General features: G+C 42.6%; 1 protein-coding gene across 2 annotated transcripts in view; it reads right to left on the bottom strand.

Annotated features, from left to right (window-relative positions):
* znf469 (zinc finger protein 469) overlaps nucleotides 1-20,931 on the bottom strand; it is a 147,242-nt gene that overhangs the window by 57,800 nt on the left and 68,511 nt on the right. The window contains exons 2-3 of one of the 2 annotated variants that reach the window (XM_008293917.1): nucleotides 19,041-19,088; nucleotides 4,696-4,845 (exon numbers count right to left, since the gene is read on the bottom strand). The gene's annotated coding sequence lies outside the window, so the exon portion shown is untranslated. The remainder of the gene's footprint in view (nucleotides 1-4,695; nucleotides 4,846-19,040; nucleotides 19,089-20,931) is intronic. The other variant, XM_008293918.1, reaches the window with a different exon arrangement.

The following is a 20,931-nucleotide window of genomic DNA, read 5'->3' as shown; positions in this document are numbered from 1 at the left end:
GTGTGAGTCCTTTCCTTCTGTTGTGTGTTGATCCAGGCCTCCATGTTTAGAGACTTCATAATCTCAAGTCAGGTGCCGGGTGCAATCTTGAGAACAAAAGTAAAGTTCACCCTACACTGGGAGGAAACTCCAACATTTAAACACAGAAAATAATAAATACAAAACAGATATAAGAGGTGGATTGGCTGAAGCTCGAGGCAGGAATTTGCTTCATTATGTGCCTTCGAACGGAGCTAAGAATCATGGCAGTTGTCAGGAGATCATTATCTCCACGCCCATGCCCCTGGTTCTCCTGCTAAGGTCTCCAAGAAAGTCCTGAAATGGGTTGCAGGCCACAATTCATAGCTCGGTGCCTCGGGCTTCAAAGCGAAAAAATAAAAAAATAAATTCATGCCACAATTACACATACAGGATGTGTTACTTATTACAACTGGTATTTCTGTATTTGCTAAAAACAGATATAATCAATAGCCCCGAGACTGTATCATTATTCAAAATATGAGCGTGTGAATGTATAAACATTAAATCATTATTTATGATTTGAACTCACATAGACATTAGCTGAACTCATAAAACCAACCCTGACATTACAGAGGCATTTTCCTCTTCAGTGGACACACAGTGGGCAAACGTTTTTCACTCATTGCCTAACTGTTACTTAACCGCCTTAAATCATTCCATGTGAAGCAGCCATAACGTAAAAGGACGGAGCGAAACTGGGTATCATTTCTACAGTATTACCAGTGATATATGCTCTAAAACCTAAGCAATGAAGACATTAAAGAACTTCAAACCAAGGTTATTGGGGGAGATTTATGTTGAGATGAGAAAGAGCTCATGAGAGGAAATGGAAAGAAACTCAGGCCAGGTAGAGAAATCAACATTCTTCATACACATTAGCAAAACTACAGCCCGCTGAGGAAGAAATGTGACGTGATAGAAGCTGAGGTTGGTATTAACAGGAAATAAAAAAAAAAAGTAGTTTATTAAACTGCTGATGTACTGTCAACGCTTGTCGACAGGACCAAAGTAAACAGCTCCAGGTAGTTTGCTCTAGCTGAGATACTTATCTGAGAGGAAATGCTCAGCCGCTGCCTATGTAAGATTTTGTGGTGTTTTAGTTATAATTCGGCTTTAGTCCAGTTATATTTGTGGGCTCTGATCCCATTTGTTTCCTATTTCCTGCAATTTACTCGACTGACACTTTAGCTGGTTGAAGCAGGGCCTCTTGAAGGCTCTGAAGGAAACAGCAACAAAACTTCCAATTGCAGCATCTTCCAACATCTGAGCTGGAGCTTAAGCCGCCACAGTAAACTCACAGCTAAAGCTAAAGCTAAACTGCCTACAGCGGTTTATCCTATAAAACCACAGCTCCACCACACACTGTGGCTATTATTGTAGGCCAGTGCTTTTATACAACTACACACACAGGGTCAGTTACATTCTAAACCAGTCAGGAGTAAAAAAAAAACGATGGTATAATGTAGTATTTTGGCGATTCTAGCTGCTAAAATGTCCCACAAATGTATTACGGTGAGTTAAAATATTTAACATCTAACATGTCAGGCTCTAACTGCAACATGGCACCTTGCATGATTCAAATATTGCAAAAAAATTGTATTAAGAAACTGATCAGACAGTACTTGCAGGCCGAGACACTGACGATTATTATTATGCGGTGTACTTACACTGTGTTTATTTGACTGACTACAACACTTTGACAGCCCTGAAAACTTTCAACTGGAATCTGGAACTACAACATGACAAACATCCTTGGTGTGTCTACTGAAATATTTTTGCATTTCACTGTATTTCTCGACGAGGTTTTATTTAATTTTTGACAATCTTAATCTCTCAGGGCACACTGAGGTGCCCTGTAGTTGCCTGAATTGATAAATGCAAGGGGAGCAAGTGAGGGCTTGCGAGTGTTGGCTTTTCCAACATGTGAGAATGCACTGTGTATCTTGCTCCATGCATACGTCTGTAGTACATGCACATACAAAGGCAGGAGGTCGGTATGTGCCAAGGCACTTTCTGAAATTGACTTGCCTTTCAAATTAAGAACACTTCAAATTCAGATGGGCCATTTCACTAAAGGTTGTCACGGTGCCTGAAAGAATATATAAGGAAACACTGAGTTCATAACATACTGCAATGGGTCACTGGCTGAGCTTTGATATTGAGTGAAATTAGAGAGAAAAAAAATGAAAGGAAGGCAGGCCTGTGCAGAGTGAAAGGAGAGTTTTAGCAAGAGAGAGAAAAAAAAAAAAGAGGGGGGAGAAAAAATAGGTTTCAGAAATGTGGCCAGCCTCAGAGTTTATAGCGGAGCGACTAATGAAAACCATACCATTGCCAGTCCACATAGGACACAGTGGAGAAAGGGAAGGGGTATAGGATTGAAGGGGAGTAAGAGGGAAGGGAGAGGTGATGTGAGGTAAAAAGTCTGCAGTGATGCTATTGTTTTCATTCCTGCAGCATTTACTGGGCCACTGACGAGCTCCGAGTACCAGGCCAACACTGCTGTCATACAGCTGGACAAGGACTCTCTCTCACTTCTTTGCTGTCTCCCCCTTTTGCTGACACACCCTTGTCTTTCCCTCTGTCCCACTGCTTTCACCAACTCCCTTGGCCATCAGTGACACCTTCAGCTTTTTGCTTCACAGCCAACGTTTTTCAGCGCACACCAAGTCCGCGTCAGCCGTCCCTCGTCCGTTCTATTGTCCTCAGCGGATTCCGCATCTGCCTCCTTGTACACCTGGATTCCTGACCTCATAAATCTCATAAATCAATCAGTTCTCCTATAAAGATTTTAAAGGAATACCTGGTTAGTCCCTTGGTAATTGGAACATGCTCCTGATTGCTGACTGATGGACAAATCTGGCAACTTGTGAGAATTTGGTCTTTTGGCAAAAGATTAGTGCTCCCATTGTCATTCTGTTTGGTGCTTGTTTGGTATATAAAGGCTTATGGATGCTTTGGAGAGTAGGATGGCACAAAAAAAAAAGAAAAGAAAACCAGACATCAGAGTTGAACACTTGAACGGAATATTAGATTTATGTGCTCATGTTTCCATGAGATAAAACACTTTGTTTTATAGCCGTGCTGCTGCTCAGTCTGTCACGCACACGTACATGCACGCACACACTTCCCATTTCCCTTGAAAGTGGAACACAGTAATCTCAGCTAATTATCTTGAGGTCTGAAAGTGTCGACAGACAGTATGTAATATGCACACATATCACAAGGAAAATATCAGATCACCATGGGCAACAGCTGGATTTATGTTGTTCATCACCAAAACAAAGCCTCCTCAGGACAGGAACAACTGGCATACCATAATATTGTCATCTCCTTCACTCAGACATGCTGATGGCACACCTGGCAAAATACAGCACTAAACTCACAGGGGGAATGCCACACCTGGCAGCGGTGAGGATGATTTTCCACCTTTTAAATGAGTGCAGTAGTTAGGTTGGTACAGGGAGGCAGACTGGCATGACTGAGCAGGTTCTACTCGCAGAGCTAGGGAAGGATAAAGTGGGTGTGGGCAGGGAGGGGAGGGGAAGTGGGTTGCCTACCGGGAGCCGAGGGAACCGGGGTTAGTCGTGGGCACGCAAGTTGGGGGGGTTGGGTGTATCCACGGCAGAGGTAGAGCTGCAAAGGAATCTCAAATATTCCACAGTGACCTCTCTATCAGTCTACCTGAGCCCCACCATTAGCAGCCCTCACCACACCCTGCAAGGTCTTAGCTCCGAGCTGTCACCGGTGGGCTGAAAGCTAAGCGGGTGCAACTACAATACATAGATGAATCAATGCGAAGGCTAATGACAGACACAGGAGAGAAAAAAAAGAAGAAAAAAAAGAAATACGTCTGAGGTGTGAACGACGAGCATGTAGAAACAAAGAGTAAACACTATTATAAAAACAGGTATGGGCAGGACCACCACTGCAGCTACTTCTTGGCATTTAAAAGTACAATAGAATGCATGCATGCTGGCAGGTTCTAAAGAGACGGTCCTACATCAATCTATTACAGCTGTGTTCTGTTTCTCGTCTCTGTCATAACCTATGATGTCTGTTGCAAATGGAAGCCTTTTATAAGAAGGATTCCAGCAATTTTAAATGTGACAGCAAAATGTGCAGGCAGCCCATATTGTGGCCAGATGAGGTCTTGACTCTCTACGGTCTGTCTGTCCTTCACTTGGTGTCCACTGCTGATGCAGCTAAACAATTCCTCTCTGTGAGGAGATCTCACCGAAACCGAAAATCCCACCGAAATAAAACAGCAACAAATGCACGTGCAGACGGGGCGTAGATGAGCACCCGCGTGCAGCGACTCTCACAATGTGTCTTTTGCCCTGCTTCACAGGGTGATTCATACACACACACACCAAACTGTGATCTTGGGAAGGCAAACCTGTCACACACTCTTCAAAGTCTGATCACTGACATGAGGATGGTTTACACACTGCAACATGAATAGCAGCCTTCAGTGAGGTGGATTCAGAGAAAATGCTACTCAAACAGATCCACTGCATGCAGCCGCTCTCTCAATGCTCTAATTCAACCGTAATCACGGTCGCACTCTCACCGACAGACGTGTTTACATAGCGACACGCAAATATACATGCACACACATGCACATTCACAGGGAAAGTTTAAGAAAACTGCAACGGCATTCTCCCCTCGGCTCACCTTTCAGGGCTGCACAGGGACTCCAAACTCCAATGTGTGAGGTGTGTGTGTGTCAGTCTCTCCTCTCCTTGATCTCTTTCTCCCTTTTCCCTCACTCACTTCTCAACCTGTAGTCATCGCGTGGCGCTAGTTACACTCCACAGCAGTGAACTACGGCAGAGAGAAGAAGGAGGAGGGATGGGAGGGATAGAGGGACAAATGAGTCCTGCCCAGACTGATGAGAGAGGCTTCCAAAAACGCCCTCAGGAGAGAAAAGATTAGAACGCTCCACTAAAATTTTAACTTTCTCACCACCGCGCTGTTTCCACTGATTTCTTTTTTGCCAGGCTCGTTTCTCTTCCGTTCCTTTTTTTTCCCAGCAGCTTTTAAAGTTTTCCTAAAACCACTTTTGCCCTCTTGAGCTGCTGCCAATCACTAAACCAGCAAACCGCTCTCCCTCTTTTTAAAATCCTGCTCTCTTTCTGCTTCTGCCACTCGGAGGGATATTATTCTCAAGTTCTCTCTTTTCCTGGTGCAGTCTGTCACTGTTTATCTAAATTTGTCAGAATTGTCTGTCTCACACACACACACTTGCAGCATGTGCCTTTCTATCCGTACAGCTTTACCTCACTCTCGTGCTCTGGTGTGCAGCTGTGTGATGAAGGAGACACACCTGCTATTACTGAAGTGTGTGCATGTGTGTGTGTGTGTGTGTGTGTGTGTGTGTGTGTGTGGTAGGCAGCTCACTGTAAGGCAAAAAAAAAAATCCTTTTGGAGTTTTGCTGTCCATACTATTTCAGGAACTGTTAAAGCAGGACAATAAATCTACGGTCTACTGACGGTATTTAATAGATGGTTCTAAGAAATGCACAGGTCGGTTCTGGGAGGCCCGGTTGCTGCATGTGACATTGTGTAATAAGGTCTCCCCAGCTGCAACGCTCGCATAAATGCGCACACGTACACCTTACACTTTACGGTTAACCTTGACACTGTCTTTCCAGAATGCGAGGAATGCACTACGCTCGTTGGGCGGCAAGTGCGTACGTTAAAAAGGCAAACCTACTGGGAGTCTCCTCAGGGGTCACGACCCCGCCGAAAGAGGAAAGTGCAAAGAAAAGAAAGGAGATGCGGCTATGTTTTGAATTGTCTATTCAAGGAAAGCCGACAGACTTGACCAAGAAAACCATCCAGAGCTGGTCCCAAAAATGTACAAAAATATCTTTGTTGCTGCACGCAACTTACGCTAGGCTCGACAAAAAAAAATGACAGGGTCAAGAGGAGGAGAGCATACCCAGTCCAGCTCTTCAGTCATCCTGTAACCTGATCAAGAGATAAACCAGAGCAGCGCTGACACCCTAACCATGACCTTGACACGCAACAGCTTTCAACAACATATCCCAGCCCTGCAGGAGATGAGACATTTGCACTGACCAGATTACAACTCAGAGTCATCACGATGATCCCCAATTATCAGCTTGGCCGCAGCTTTATCACCACACTTGGGATCTCGCAGTGATCATCAGCCACATCCTCAACAAGCTTAACTCTGTTCACATGTGCAACCCTTCTTTTAACTCCAAAGATAACTGGTTCGCTATCCCTTGCTTCATTCTCCCACTCTTCTCCCAGGGAGTACTACTTGAATCAAAGTAGAGCGTATGAGTGCAACATGTGATTCAGCGCTCAAATTATGACAAAAATCCTGTTTACAGACATGGGGGCCTTGACCTATGAGTCACTGTGTAGTCTTTGAGAATCTGGCACCGCTTCCCCTCTCTGCTGGATGGTTATCCCTCACTCCCCCAATTCCCACTTGTATAGTTTAAAACATTCCCATTTTTCGCTCCCTCATTCAATATGATTTCAAAAGAGGGGTTTCAGCTCTGTTATGGGGCCTAATGTGCTAAGACTTAACAACTGTTCACATATTTAGGCAAGCATCCCAAAAGTCTGCATGTACAGTATCTGGCTGTGTCTGTCATTCTTCATGATTTTGTGTGATTGTGTAAAAGGAAAAAAAAAAACCATTATGTTAAAATTATGTTGTCTAGTTTGAAAACTACCAGTCTAAGTGTTTGGCGACACCTGAAATTCCACGGTTATTGACATTCCTGATCTTGAAAGGTTGTCAGGTCTCTTCTGTCCAAAATTCCTTTCATGTCATGTGTCATGTTATGACATCTTAATCAGTATTTACAGAGGAACAACATGATTTAGTCAAGACATATATATCATATGATTAGGACTGGCTGTCATCGGTGTTTTTCATCAGCGTTTACCACTATTACTGTAATAACTTAGTGTGTTGCATCAGATCACTCAAAAACTACAATTGCTAACATATTTTAGCAGAAAAAAAAACTAAAAAAAAAGATTCAAGTATATATAGATATAAGTATACATCATCTGAGAACCAAACATGTAGTAGATTATGTAGAAATGAGTAGATAACGAGAATTTTAAGTGGTAAAATTGACTTGCTCTTGGTGTTCAATTGAGATCCATGTAAAAGCCGCAACTAAAACTTCATGGTGGTGCAACAGGAAGGATCAGGGAATCATTGAGACCCATGAACGTCTGGGCAAAATTTTCAGTCCATCTTACATTTCAGAAGATTGTCCAGTCTGAGCCAAAGCGGTAGACCGACTGACAGACCAACGCTGCCATCCGCTGAGCCACAGTATTAGCATGACAAAAACTGTGAGCAAACTCACTGGGTTGTTCAACTTGCAGTCTGACGTGTCTCTTGGCCAAGTCAGATCTGATTTCTGAAGGTCCATGAATCCGACATAGCGGCCCTCTCGACAGACATACAACTGAAGCAGTCTGACTGTTAATAAACAATCATTTCCTTAAATAAGAAGTGAGAGTTCTACATTTAAGGACCTCAGACCTGTTTATCTGCGTCATGTTCTACTCTGCTTACTGGGGGCCCAGAGGAATTTTGGTGGGAGCTTATGCTGCTGGAATGACCGTTATGATAAACTGAGAACACAAACACTGGAAACTCTGCCTCCCAGTTCCAGTTAAGACTAGGGGTTACGAGCAACAACAGGGGGCATGACAAGGAGCATAAAGAATGACGGTGGCTATTGGAAAATAAGGAAAATAGTGGGTTTTTATTTCACGGACTTGAGGTTTGGAAACAGTCACGACGACGAGAATCATTTAGTCATCACCAGAAAGGTTTGCTGCATAATGTTTCTGGGCAGAAACACAAGGTGATGAAGTGAAATTACTGGAAAAAGAATCAGCTTAGATTATGTCTAGAAATATGTTAGTGATTTTTTTTCTAATTTTTAATGGCAAAACAAGCATTTTTTGGATTCTGAACAGAAGGGTCAGCCTCCCAGTCTGAGTCAAGCCCCATTTCTTTCCCCCGAAAGATACCTCTCGGTCCCCCAAAACCTCACATAACATCAAGACTTTCAATATCTCCTGGTGTCTAGAGTGGCTACTTGTCTGGCAGCATCTCCCCGAGTCTTTCGAACACCTGCTCCATCATTCTTCACAGTCTAAATATCACAAACACCAGGCAGGTGCTTCTATGAATAAAAGTCTGCAGGTTGCATAATGATTCTGACCTTATTATGTGCCCATCAGTCCGTACAGGTATGCTACTGTCAGATTAGGATAGACTCAAAAGGCTGCATAACCAGGTCAACGTATAGAAGGAGGGAAGGAGAAATTGGTCGCACACTGCTGAATTTCAAAACGTCCTATCTCATAAAGAGTCCACAGAGAGAAATAGAAGTGGAGCCCTCTAGCTATAAAACCTGCATGTGTGCTACATGGGTGATTTCAGCAGATAATGATTGGAATCCAGGCCCAGCGGTGATGAATTCTTCACTGGGTGACTAAACTGAAAGGCAAAGGCAAGGTGAAGAAGGGTGCTTGTGTAGAGGTGCACATGTGAGAAGAAGGGGAAAAAAAAAAGGGGGCAAACTGAGTGTGAGAAAAGACACACGAGATACTGAGCCCGAGAAATCAAAAGTCCTCCCATGTGGCTTTGTTTGCAGCAACACCTGCTCCCGCTTTCATTTGCCGCGGGAGACAGGCATACGAGTTGATGCAGGCATTGGCATGAGCGCACAACCGCACCGGAGCCCTGCGCGGATTAACGTACACTATGAATTTAATCATGGCACTTATAGCTTAGGCATGACTTCACATGACTGATGTCATAAACAGAGACTTCACCACCAATCTTTGCAACCCGTGAATGGCCTAAGTGCCAGTGACATTCCCTGAAGCTACAACTTTATGCTCCAGGACAGGTAAATATCACATAGGTTTTCATCAGTCTTGAATTATGACTCTTGAGAACACACATGCTCACTATATTTAACAGACAACCTGTTGAAATAAAAACAACATAATATCTATTTTTCTAAAGTGTGTTGTGTGTGCACATAAAATACGACGAGTTCCACCAGCGTATGTTCAAATGACTGCCTTTATGGTGAGTCTGTGCCAAAGTACCCACTGTTGTTGTTGCCCCTTCAGATTTAGAGCAGCTTTTGTGTTGACATAACATGCTAAATGAAACAACAAACTCCAGCATTGATCGGTAAGACAGCCCTCATCTAACTAAATAGTCAATCACAGTTCTGCATATGGCAGCCTCACAAATGTTGCTTTGGGGAATAAAATGATTGCCATCGTAATAACTTCTATTATAAATTCCTATATAATGCGTCAGTGTGTGATGAGCCTTCAGACTCGTGAATCTGCGCCTCACACTTGGCCTCTTGGATTTTCTTCCATTGTGTTAATGATAACAACATGACCTAACAAATGCAGGCCTATTATGTGTGTTTTTTCACAATCCCAGTTTATGATTATGGAAATTCCACACAAACATTAAGCAGCAGACCGTAAGCTGCACTGACGTTGCACCATCCAAAGCACAAACTTACTCTCACTTCATAAACACGCTGCAATACCACAGAAAAGCTGAGGACAACCTGCAAAATAAAATAACACTAGTACAGCGTGTGCACGGTTTGAAATATTTTTGGTTGCATAAATTCCTTAAAAAACATTTATGTAACCAAACCATGCAACTTTATGTCAACAAAACAAGACCAAAACAAAATTTCAAACACTGCTGAGAAGCCAATGTGAGTGTTGTAGGAAAAAAAAAAAAAAAACCCAGCTCAGTTTCTTCCTGTACCTACACTCTCGCCTCTGGATGACTTGCCGTGCTCTTTATCTGCCCCGTACTGCCTTATGGGGGTGTGTCGGACAGGATGGGGATGAGACAGGATAGGATGAGGAGGACTTGCAACCTAAATATGGCTCTTGCAGCCTAGGCCACAGGGAGACAGAGAAGGGGACCACAGACCTCGGCAGCGTACAATTATCCAAAACAAGAGAGTCAAGCCAACCTCCTCTCCCTGAGACTCACGACAAGAGCATAGCAGAGTAAAGCCAACACAATATTTTACTGTCCTTTACCCCCTGGATCACACACACACACACACACAGATATGAGCAAATATGCGCACAGATATAGAAATAAAACAGACCGAAATATATACACACAAGATAATCCACTGCATATTTCACTGAATTTCAGCGGTGCCACACTGCAGGGAACCGTCTCCATATAAACATCTATTTCTCCTTATGCCATTTGCCAGGCACTTTGTGAAAACATCTATCAGCACAGTTAAATACATCCTGCTAGTGTCTTGTCTCATTAAGGCAAGTCTTGGGCAAATAGCCAAACCCTCATAACAATATACTTAAATATCTGAGCACGCACTTTCCACAGTGCAGCATATGGCACAGATATGAGGGCTCTTCTGCCTTTGGAGTGAATTACTGGGAGTCAGATTGTGAAATGCCGTCTGGAGCTGGCAGCCGTTGGCATTCCTAAGGACCGGGGGCCTACAGAGGGAGACAGCGCCGAACCTGCAGAGCACAAGTGGATGCCTTCAGCCCCACCTGAGAGGGCCGCATGAGAGCCGTATAGCTCATCCCTGCAGTGACATATTGTTTGCATAGATGCAGTGAATTAGACCAGTTTGCGTTCCATTCCCCATCAGACCTGGAGGACGGCCAGCTAGATGCATCCAGGCTGGACAAGCTCGAGGAGGCTCACCCTTTTGAGGAGGCCCAGAAGGGGAGACAGATCAAAGGCCCGCCGGCATGCACTGGTGTGTACGCCGGCTGGACCCGTGAACATGTTACAGATGAGCAGAGGCGCCAGACAACCATCTGGGGTTATATAATGGTACTGAGTTCAAGGCACAATGCTATGGACATCGAAAAACACAACAGAGCGCGAGAGAAACGACTGAAGCTCGGCTCATTCGTGTGAAGCTCCTCCCTTCTGGTCTTTTATGGGACTTAAATGTAATTGCTGTTTAATTGCTGGGAACCATTAGCCCGAAGTAGCAGCGGGAGGGTGGAGCTGCTAATTAAGTTGGTCAGCAATGACATTTTCTGGAGCAAATGAGTCAAGAAACAATCATTTGAGCAAATTTGCTGACACGATGATTAGTGACTAGAACATGTTCTGCTCCTATGAAGACGTATTCTCCACATGGAGGACATTAAAAGTGAGAATGATTTCAACATTGGCACATCTGAACAAATGAATGTGAAAAAGTGATAAAAACCTCCTTGATCTCAAACCACAATGGATGATGTGTATATAATAATCATGTGTGGTATATGATGACATAATTATATTTGGTGACCCTCTGATTCCTTCTATTGTCAAGAAATCCACAAAAAGCTTTTGGATGAAACCTGTAAGAACAATGACACTCCCTTAGATGCACTTTGTGTTTTCTGCTAAATAGTCAGCATACAAACATTTTTACATTAACACGGTAAAGTGCTAAATTTAGTATCGTTGCAAATCTTTATATCTGGTGAGTAAACGAGTCCAGCTGCTCTTCATCTGATTTCTCTAAAGCGTTGCTACATAACATCACATGTGCCAGATTGTTTTGACACATGTTGTGAATGTCTGGGAGGCAGAGGAACACGCTGAACTCGGAATATTGGTTAAAGAGAATTAGTGAAATGTGAGCTTATTCAGCAAAACGAACACTGTATGCGAGGAAAATAGCAGTTAAATGTACTTTAAAACAAAAAAAACGACCAGAAATCCTTCACGAAAGCGACCCTGGGTCTCGTTCATTGTGTCATCTTGCTGTTCCGGTTCAACAACTTCTCCTACAAAAGCAAAGCTCCATCTTCAGCTTTCTCAGGGGTTGTATAATGTACTATCATCACAGCCCCTGAGGGAAGAGGGTTAAGGGGAGAAATGACATGTGAATGCTTTGTCTGACAAGTTCATGGGCCTTCGCTGTAACACACGCCTGTATCCACATTCAGAGTCTTTCATGTGTAGCCGAGGCGTGGACAGTCCAAAGACTGAATCACTGGGGCTGTGCAAGCTTGTGCGTCTACATGCGAGTCCATAAGTATGTGCACACTTCTCCTTGTTAGCAATATGGACTGACTGGGGGTAAAGCAGTGTGTTAAAGAGGGGTACTTCAACAAGCCCTAGCTTGGGATTGATGGTATTGTTGATATCTTGTCATCTGAGGAGACAGCTACAAGGAAAAAGGAGAAAAGAAGAAAAAAAAAAACCACGAGGAAGGGAAAGCATGATGAAGCAGGTCTGAAGGTCATGTTCAAGAGTCGAAATGACATTTTAAAATAAATGTTGCCCATAAAAGTTCAACAGGCAGCAGATCTCCGTCCATCAATCTCAGAACGTCCAACACAAGGAACAGCTCATGAATGAAAATGAAGCCTTTAGAGGAGCAACAACTAATCCCACCTTCGACCAGCAAAGTGGCTTCTGGCCTCAAGAAAATCTATGTCACAGGTACAAAATGATAAGAAGCTGAAGATACCCCAAAAAACATCGTTTTTAGTAAAGGTCTGCTCTAATAATTGATAATTGATCAGATTTATATAACGCTTTTCTAGACACTCAAAGACGCTTTACACTGTCAATTATTCATTCACACACATTCATTCTGGTGGTGGTCGCTACGATTGTAGCCACAGCTGCCCTGGGGCAGACTGACAGAGGCCTGGCTGCCATTCTGCCTCTCCGACCACCACCTCAAACAATCCATTCATACGCATTCACAGGCAAGGTGGGTGAAGTGTCTTGCCTACGGACACAAGGACCATGAAACAGGTTTGGAATCGAACCGCCGACCTTCCGATCATCGACCGACTCACTCTACCACCTGAGCCACAGCCGCCCTCTACTACCTTTGCTGTGCTTAGCTTTACTGTAACTAAGTGTAAGAGAACCGAGATAATCAACTTCAATTACATTTAAATCCGAAAGGAAATGTGAAGTTGGTATAATGTGTTTAACTCAAATCTTTCTAGAAGCATCTATTAAACTTCTCTTGTTAAGAAAATGTGACAAGTCAGAGTTTTCTTGAGGTTTTGCTTTCATATAGCACCAGAGATTCATCCTATACAGTCAGAATAGCACTTTTACATTAAGAAGATAAGCTACCTAATGTGAATAAAGTGATTCTGTTGATTTGCTGTCATGAAGTAGTTCATGTAGAGACGTTATGGTACGTTTTGAACCTACAGTCTTGAATGGGACCACGGCAACTTTGAGTCAGAAGTCAGTATCCCAGCATGAGAACTTTATATAGCATAGGCTACACGACATTTATTCCAATATCTAAACAAAATGGTGCCAAGTCAGTAATATATGTCTAAGTAGTCATTACAGTCCCCTTTTAAATGTCCTAAACTTTGAATTGGGAGCTACATTCAGCTCAGTAGAACGCTGCTCTCATTGTTGTATTACTCACTGTGGTCATCTTGCAGTTCATAAAATCAAAGCTGCATAAACACTGTAATTTTGGAGACGTATAATTTACCTGTTTAAGTTTATAGCTGAAGGTTAACCCTTGGTGTAAAACTATGCATGAGTTAACGTTCTGCTCTGAGCGACGCAGCGGAAATCTTTTGAACGTTGTCGGAGTTATAGTTGGTGCGAAGGTGAACGAGGGAGCAGAGGGGTCATCTCCGGGACACGGAGCGCACAGCCGGGTTTCAATTACTGTAAACACAACAACAGAGCTGGATGTATGGATTCTCTGCACGATTTCAAACCCACATGTAGTCAGTGTGCTTGTGATTTGTTTGTTTTTTCAAAAAATGACTTGGATGTCTGTCGGGGTGTCGTCTGTGATTCTGGAGAAAGATTGTTGATATTTATTTATATGTGCAAACACTTGATTTCTTTCAGGGCAGCTCGTGGACTGAGGAGGTCTTGAGAAAATTTGGCATAAAGTGTCCTGGATTAAAAATCGCTGGCTCCACCATTAATCACGCGCCTGTATTTCTGCATTAGATGCCAGCAGGGTTCTGTTTTCTGTAAGCAGGACTTGAAGAAGAGCTGCTGGGATGGATAAGATACCTGTGCTGTGTTGCAACCTGCAGATTGTCAAATCTTAAAGATGCATGGCAAAACATTTCAGCAAGTGGAATTTGTGTGTCAAATTTAGGATATTTATATGACAGATGCTTTTATGAAAGACCTACATTCATGAGATGCTCAATTACTGGATGTGAATGAAATAAATGCAGAGTTTGCAGAGTAGTGTGTATATGTTCTCGTATCAGGTTAGACTCTGAAGGAATCAAACAGTTGAAACAACACAAACACATTTTAACCAAGAATTTGCTCGAAGCAAAAGCCAACACGGTTGCGTAATAAACGGTGAACTCTTTATTATTTCAATTTTTCGACACAATTTCCTAAAAAGTCTGAGAAAACTCCAAAGCTTAAGGGTGTTAAATGAAACACCTGGTATGTCTGATGACGAAATACATATAATGTGTTCATCTCTGTGCCACAGCTCAGGAAAGGGAAAGTGTAACTGATTGATTAGTCATGAATTCTTATGCGCTCCAGGGTGCGATCTGGGTCAGGGAACCACACCCTTTCTACACTAACAAACTACTTGTCTGTCACTAGCAAACATCAGACCGGAGAGCCAGCGTGCATGTCTGGTCCTGAAACTGGGTTCTACGCCTCAGGTCTGCACGCCCCGTGACCCTAAAAATCACTCTCACCTGTCAATCACCCAGCGTGCTCTCAAGGAGGAGGAGGGCGAGCGAACAGAAAGACCAAACACAGTATCAAAACTGGCTCACGCCAATCCTTCAGCGAGGTGTTGTCCAACCAGTCGTGCTGACAGGGTTAAACAGACTCCACTAGAAAGGGCCTCCTCTGGATGGTTAACATTAACCTCCGCAGATGAAACAGTAGATTGACAGCTTAGAGCGTTTAGAGTGTGGTTACAGATGTCAGAAACAAGGAGAGCTCAGGATTAGAATGTAAACTGTGAGCAAATGGTGTAACAAAGGCCTAATGATGGGTACAGAGAAGCACATCATTGTCACTGTAACTGATCTTAATGATCCACTTGCTTTTCCTGCTGAACTGACTGTCTGTAGATGACAAATACCGCTGACTAAACGACGCTTTTATCACAATACAGTCCATTTTAAGTGCAGCTGAAAGGTGTCAAAATGAAGCAAACCAGCAGAGTTCCCTGTAAACACATTTAGGACTTTTGATTTGCTTTTCCTGTGACATCTGGTCCCGGTAATTAAGAACATGTCTTTTTGTTTTAGCCACAAAAGCAGCAAGTCTCTCAGGATGTCAGTGTCAGACACCCGGTCCACCACCACCACTAACACACAACTATTAACTGAATTCCCACGTACAAACATGTATTCCCCCGAGCCCCCAGTAAAACATGAGGACTTTTGTCATCCCTTAACTTTTCTAAACTGTTTGTGTGATACTTTGGTTTTGAAATACCCACAAAACGAATGGCCTCCTTCATACCTTCTGCTGCACTTTGTGTTCAGTGGCAACTAGCACATGTTAGCATACTAGCATGCTAAAATAAGATTGTGAATAAACCTGTAAAACATGTGGATGTCTGCATTGCCACTGTGAGACAGATGACACGCACACACTGCACTGTATGAAAAAATAAAATAAACAAAATGTGTTTCTATGGAAGTTATACATTTTCCATATTTTTGAAATACAGAAAAATGATAATAATGAAACAACAACAACAAAATAGGCTGTTAAATCTAATAATATATATGTTCAATATAAAATACCATTCAACCGTAACTGTAAAATTAAAAAAAATTAAGGGATTTTGTTTTGACATGAGACTGTTAAAATAGATAAGCATCTTGATATTTAATAGATGAAACTGAAGTTCAAGTCAAAACTGTAAATACAGTTCTAAAATTAGATCCAATTAGTGACAATCCAGTCATCCATCCATCTATATGTCATCATTATATATTGAAGGTCATTTCATTGTTTTGACACATTTAAATATGCCTCTTTAAACAAAAAAGAAAGATCTTGTGCAAAATCAAGGGTAGAAAATGTTTTTTTAATTATAGATTTATTTATTTATTAGCGAAATGGTTATTATCCATTTTTTCTTTGCAGTCCAGCTGCCAGAATATCACATTTTTGGGGGGTTTTGTTGTTGTTGTCTGTTTTGTTGTTTTCCCCCACACTGTAGCACTCCTCTTAAAGGACCACTCCAGCTAAATACAACCTCCGTTGCTACGACTCTCAGACCTGTTAGTGTAATTTTTGGGCCACACTACGCATTTACTCATGGTTATGTTTTAGAACATCTTATTAAGGTTAGAAAAATATCAGGGTCCTGGTTAAAGCCCAATTTTGAGACATAAGACAGGAAGTAAGCCCCTGTTTCCATTTAACAAGTGTTTTCTGCAACATCGACCTCAATAACAACACTGACATAAAATAACTCATTCATAAAATAAAATAACTCATTCGCACCCGCACGTCAGCGATTACTTCACAGGCAGCGATTTAGGTTGGAGTCATTAAAACTCAGCTGACTAATCCTCACACCAGCTTCTACACCTCGACGTCGTCATCAGCTGACCCGACGCTGCCACCAGTTAAATTAATAATTTCTACTCACTATTCATTCACTCCATCCTTCCTCCCTTTCCTCCTGTTTTCGCTACTGAACACATTTTTCCATAGGCCCCAGTCACTCACCATTTCCTCCCTGAATCACTCAGCCCCAAAACACACAGTGTCTTGTGCTTGTCCTTCGGGACTATTTAAAAACGTACGTGCTCATCCTATGTCAAGGTCCCGTGGTCTCATTCCTAGAATTGTACTTATTCTTCCCAGCAAGTCTCTTCATCACCCACATACCTGTCTCCTCCTGCCCCTATTCTGCCCTGATATATGTCCCGTGTCGAGGTCTGTGTTCTGAGTTGGATGCAGCTCCCCTTTGAAGTGACTGTTTTTCCAAGTCGATGGAGCAATGATGTATACTCACTCGTGTTGACATGCTGCCATTTGGATTTCTTACTTTCTAGCCGAGCGTGCTTTTAATGTCCATCCCTTTCATTATGTGTCTTCTGAATACGGCTTTTATCTCTGCAGCAGGGCCGTTCCTTCCCACGTGCACAAGCGACACGTACTTATGTAGGTTTGCACATGTAAAGATTTGCATTAATCGCGTCCAAATATGCATAATCAATGTTACGAAGTTGACATATTGTCCCCCTGCCGCCCCAACCGAAACACATTTATTCCATCTCCTCAGTCTGCCTGGCAGGAACTCCCTCGTATCGTTCTCAAAGTTACAAATTGCACCGCTCCGTCACCCTATTTAACATAAAGTCAAAGCGTTATTTATGTTTGTCAATATTTCATCTCGCAGACATGAGCAAATAGGGGAAATATCTTTATCAGGTGAGGGAGTAAGTTTTGGTAAAATGGAAAGAATTAGATAAAGAAGAAGAAAAAAAAAAGACTTATGAAATGACAGGGAGCAATAACACATAATAGTAATGAGGTAATGGGAAATATCTGGAACCCAACAGTATGAGCACAGAAGCTGTCAAAGTTTGAGGACCTCAGAGGATGATTCATTTGCTGCTAACAGATCCAGCTGAACAAAAATGGGGGAAAATTCCCAGCTCGAATCATCTGTACCTTCTACAACCTACTACAACTAAAAAAAATTAGCATCTGAGAAGAAGAAGAGAAAAAAAAAGAAGCAAACATTGTAACTTGGCTGAGCATAAAGCAGTTAAGAAGTAAAATTTGACTTTTACAGCGGAGACCTAATAGCCTGGGTGGAATAATAAATCTGATGGATTTGGTGAGTGGGGAGAAGGAGCTCACATTAGGGGCAGAGCATGGCGAAGCCTTAGGGAGAGCCGAGGAGCCAGGCTCTAAAGTGTCCTCGCTGCCTCTGACGTTCTTTAACCTCTTTTTGTGGCTTCGAAACCTCATGTCTTTGGCCTCCAGTCACTCTCTATTTATGCAAGAAAATAAAGAAGAGAACGCTGCCCCTCCTAAATCTGTAAACTGCAATTAAGCTAAATTCCAAGTTTATTTCCAAATGCCGTCCTTGCTCCAGACCATGTGAGAGACTCGAGTCTAAAATTATCACACTTTTGGTCAGGAGGCCAAGACAAAGCCAGAGCTAGGACTGTCTTCTCACAGGCCACAGAAACACAAAGAAAAGGCTGTGGAGGGGCTGAAACTACTGTAATAATTACTTGAATGGCCCCGATTCAGAAATATAACTCCTGACACAAGGGGATGAAAATGTCATACAGATTGAGATGTTGCTGCAGCTGCTTTTAACAAGAGATAAAAGCAGGAAAAACAAAAGAAACCAGAAGAAGTGAAGTGTAGAGAGACTTTGATGACATCCCACTGCGGTGAAATGAGTTATGTCTATTGTTTAATAAAATCACTCAGCCCCTTGAAAACCAAAGGCCTCGTGCAGCGAGACAGCTCAACTAAAGGCATTGTGTCGGTTCAACCGTTTTATGTTGGCCCTCTTAACCGAAGGTCTTACGTCTGGAGGCAAACAAAAAGCAGCCCACGCACCCCGGCACATCTCCCCGTCTCTCTCGGCGAGTCTGTCTCTCCATCATGTGTTTACACATCGCTGCAGTAAGTGACAGGGCTGTAATCGGAAGTCTACAACCGTGTCATTTGGAAGACTGTTGTCTTTTCCTGGGAGCGTGGTGGTCAGCAGAGAAAAACAAGATTTACATCTAACAGGGAGGGGCCAAGCGTCAACCATGCATTATCCCCCTATTGGCTGTGGTCAGGAATGGGCGTCGACCAAATTTTTACCCACGTGAGAAATTTTTATATGTATAAAAAAAGGGAAATCTCACAACTGAATCAAGGCAAAATGACTAAAAAAACACACGCAGACCATCTACAGTTTCTGTATGACTTGGCAGTTTGTATACACGTTAAAGAAAGAGGAGCCGGCGTGTGCTGTACTCACGGCTGATGGCATCCTACGTCGTCGTCTTAGCGAGACACGAAATGCCACCTATAAACAAAAGAGAGAGCGGATGGTAAATATGGTTCGTAAAACTGTCAATCTGTGGTATTGGAAACGGATTTAGGGTATTTCTGAGGTTATTTTGTGAACTCTATATTCTTGTTTTCCTTCGTGATTGCCTTTGATATCGGAGCAGTTTTCCACTTTCAGTTGGAAATGAAAAAAAAAAAAAGGACAACAACAACAACCAGCGCGTACTTAAAACTTCCTCGATTTTATTACAGTTTTATTTATTTCTTCACAATGTTTACTGTTTATTCTTTCTAGAACTATGAGGGGTTTACCACTTCAGGCCCTTTTTTCATCTCCCTGGAAAGAATTAAACAAGAGTTGCTTGGAGCGAGCTTTTATTTCTCATTGTGTTCTCCTAAACCTGGCAAAACGGTTAAACTTCTATATATAGAGGCCCGAATGGAACCGGTGCACCTTTTTTATCCATTTGCAGGATACAAAGCATGCAGACGACCTGTTTTTAACACTCGTGCTTGATATATTTAACAGATATCTCCAGAAACAGTGCTAATCCATAATCAACTCCGCCGTCGTATTTCCACTACCAATTATCACCACGTGTTACGCAGTCTTTAACATTTAAAATGCCATGTTTCTGCTTATTTTCGGGAATATTTTCTGGATGGAAAAACATCTTTTGACTGTGGAGCACAAAGGCAGATGCCCCAGCAGAGCCATGCCCTGTTTTCAGATGAATCCAGCCAGACAGACACGCTTAATCCTACACAGGTTCAAAGCTCCGCCACTGCACATGTGGCATCAACCTGAACAGAGTTAAAGAGAATGAAAGAAAAAGACCCAAAGAACAAAGGCACTTAGCGAGAGACAGGACTGTGAGTAACGTATTGAAGTTTGTTGTGTCTCTGGGAACTCGCAAGACGGCTTATTTTTACCAGTCGCGTGCGTGCGTATCTGTGTATTTATACGGACAATATAATCCACGTTTCATTGGTGGGAGTAGGTGAGCTCAGCATCCCCGCAGAGAATAACAGACTCTCTCTATTTTTTGTCAATGATTTGCTGACTAAGATTGGGTAACCGCTATGGTCATTCCCATGACTCACAAAGCTCCATTGCGCCCCCGCGAAGCTCGCAAAAGAGTTGGTCATCCACCAGTGTGGGGTGCTGACTAAGACCAAACAAACAAAAATGGAGATTTGGAAGAATCCAAAGCCAGACGAGCAAACGTGCAGAGACACAAACGAACCGAATAAGTCTACAAGGAAGCCAAAGCGGCCCAGTTCATCTGTCAAGAGCACCATGAGCTGTAAGTGAGGACCTTGATGATCTGTAACAAACTTTAGTAAGTGTTAGCGCAGGAACACATGTATAGAGTTAGCAAGATCAGAATGTGGACAGTTCACAGGATGGAGACTGATAAAATCTAAAGCTCGTCTTGTAGGAATAAAGTTTCACAGAATTCACTCTCTCTTTTTTTTTTTTTTTAACCTTGTAATAACAACCATGAGGACATTTACAGATAGACTCTTTAACAAGTACAATGTTGTATAAGTGCATGAAATCTGTCACAACCTAAACGCATGGAGACATCAGAGCTACTTACACCGTGATCGTGTCGAAACGAGATTTCCCTGTAAGAAGAGTAAACTCGGAGCACAAACTTACAGGCCGAATCGTGAAATGTCGTGATTTATTCTCTGACTCAAACACATTCTCAGAGACGCTATCCAAACACTCGCACACAGTAAGACATAAGAAATGGTTTGGTACATGTTCGAAAGGAGATCTTCAACATCTGCGCCACATATTGTATCGCATACCAAAAGTTCCATATGAATTATAACCATCTTCACAGTGG

The sequence above is a fragment of the Stegastes partitus genome, unplaced genomic scaffold, assembly GCF_000690725.1.
Source record: "Stegastes partitus isolate 25-593 unplaced genomic scaffold, Stegastes_partitus-1.0.2 Scaffold922, whole genome shotgun sequence".
Lineage (NCBI taxonomy): Eukaryota > Metazoa > Chordata > Actinopteri > Pomacentridae > Stegastes > Stegastes partitus.
The sequence above is the reverse complement of the archived record's forward strand: the minus strand, read 5'-3'. Positions and strand labels throughout refer to the sequence as shown.